Source organism: Acyrthosiphon pisum, unplaced genomic scaffold (genome assembly GCF_005508785.2).
Source record: "Acyrthosiphon pisum isolate AL4f unplaced genomic scaffold, pea_aphid_22Mar2018_4r6ur Scaffold_6470;HRSCAF=7035, whole genome shotgun sequence".
NCBI classification, from domain to species: domain Eukaryota; kingdom Metazoa; phylum Arthropoda; class Insecta; order Hemiptera; family Aphididae; genus Acyrthosiphon; species Acyrthosiphon pisum.
This window is the reverse complement of record NW_021776230.1, coordinates 1-2471: the sequence shown is the minus strand read 5'-3', so window position 1 is coordinate 2471 and position 2471 is coordinate 1. Positions and strand designations below refer to the sequence as shown.

Below are 2471 nucleotides of genomic sequence, written 5' to 3'. Positions count from 1 at the left end.
AATATTTATCAAGTTCTACTGAATTCGGACAATTCGACAATAATATATGATTTGCAGAATGTATGATTCAAAGTTGATTTACGCTCAACTTTTTTTTTAAATTTCCACTGACAACAACTTATAAAGAACCTATTGTATTCAATTTTCAAGTTATTTAACCGTGTGAACATTTTTTATCGACAATAATTAAAAAAAAACTAATTTCAAACGCTTTTGAAAAGTTCTGGGAATTTTTTACTTTTGACCCACCAAAGTACCAACTAGATCCTCTTATTATAATACCAGAAACGATGCTGAAGTAGAAAAGCTAAGCATTTTGACTGCACCAAAATGGAATGACAAAAAAAAAATTAAAAACATATCATTGTAAAATCAATACATTTATCGCTTCACTCAGAAACTAAAATACCTACTTATATATTTTCTTCTGTAACTGATACTGTAAGTACATCATGCATAATAAATGTACTTAAAGTATTAAAATTTTATGTTTATATATTACCTCCGAATTATATATCTGAACTTGAACTGATATTATTTAAGGCAAATACCTAGAACCAGTCACCGTTTAAATTTGTATTTTAATACCTAAGCATGTAATAGCTTAATATAACAAGCATGTAATAGTTTAATATAACAAGCATTTAATAGCTTATTTTAATATGCATTTGTTAAATATCTCAAAGTTTCATCCAGTATTGTTATAGTCTATGGATCAGAAATTATCTCAACTTGGTACCTACCTACATAATAAATTATACGTATTGTCAATTTTCGAAAATAATAATAAATAAGCAGATAACTACCACTATTATTTTTAAGGAATGATGTTAATTAAACGATAAAAATGTGAAGTTAATTTTACATAATTTTTTTTTTTTTGGGGGGGGGGGGTGTCAAATATTGATGTCCTAGGGCATAACTGGTGGTCGGGATAGCACTGATATTATGGCTTCGATCAGAATCTAAAATGTATTAAACGTAATACGTGCATAACAATATTATTATTACCGATTTGGTTTTTTTAAAAACCACAATATCAACTATGTAAATTCTTAAATTCCTCAATAATTATAATATAATGAAAACAATTATTATTATTCAATTGATAAGTACATTGTAATTAATAAGTTATCGGTAGTTAATTTAAAATTACAACAAAATAAACGTAAATTGTGCCGTTATTCAATAATGATTAAAAACCTCTCATCAATCGCCAACGACCATACCACGTTGAATACACCAGTTCTCGTCCGATCACTGAAGTTAAGCAACGTCGGGCGTAGTTAGTACTTGGATGGGTGACCGCTTGGGAACACTACGTGCCGTTGGCATATTTTATTACACATTATATACAAACAATTATATTTTGCTTTAAAACTAAGTTATAATAATTATAATTACTTATAAGTTATATCAATTACTTTTCAGAAACTTGAATATTTTTATGCATAATATCAAAGAGAAATTTTCACATTTTGCTTTATACAACTGTTAGAAAAAGTTAAGAAAGTGGTTATCCATATATACGCTTAACTGCATACTTCACATGGTTTCTCATAATCCTGATAACGTTTAACCTTTATTTATAATATAAGTTAAAAGTAAACAATAAATATTTTAAAATGTGTTTATATTTTATTCATTATATTACTTTTAGTAATTTATTTTTATATTAGTATATAGTACGGTACTTATATATAGCCGGTATAGGTTGAAGTAGTTGAACTAATTTTCCATAAACCCTTTCATATTATTATGATATTATAAAATAACTATTATTATAGGTAAGTCGAAATCGAAGTATCGTATTTAATTTGCAAGCCTTAAGTAACAAAAGAAAAATTAAAAATATAAATAAAAGGTAAAAATAAAATTAAATAATTAATTAAATCTATAAGATTAAAGAAAGAATAAGAATTTTCTATAAAAATTTTTAAGTACTTACAAATTATAAATTGTGGCTTCGCTTGGCGCGTTGATGGGTGACACAGTAAAAACCATGCCACACATACACGTGTTTACTTACCTACTGTAAAAACGCCTCACCTACCAACCTTACCAACCTTACCAACCACAAAAAAATTAATAAATTTCAAATTTTCATGAATCTTACAAATTTTGTAAAGTTTTAGATCCACACGTTTATAAAAAAAATTGATCCTGTATTTTTGATATTTTTCAATATTTTTCTATAGTAAAATTAAGGCTAATTTCAATGTTGTTAACAGAAATCTTATCAAATAAATATATCAGTCGATGAACGAAAAGTAAATAAGCGAAAAAAAAAACGGTTTCAAGCGTGACAAGAAAAACGGGAAAGTTAAATGCTAAACTTGTTTATATCGAGGTACATTTATGGGTATTTAAATGGGTGATTCGAACGCACTTTTAAAGAAAATTAAAACGTAATACTTCAAAATTGATATAATACGCAATTATATTAAAATTAAATTATTGAGTACGAGTGG

General features: G+C 26.4%; 1 non-coding gene across 1 annotated transcript; it reads left to right on the top strand.

Moving 5' to 3' along the window:
* The first annotated feature begins 1215 nt into the window (after window positions 1–1215).
* On the top strand, window positions 1216–1334 carry LOC115035066. The gene has a single exon (XR_003840222.1). It is a non-coding gene; the product is annotated as a 5S ribosomal RNA (ribosomal RNA).
* Window positions 1335–2471: the final 1137 nt, after the last annotated feature.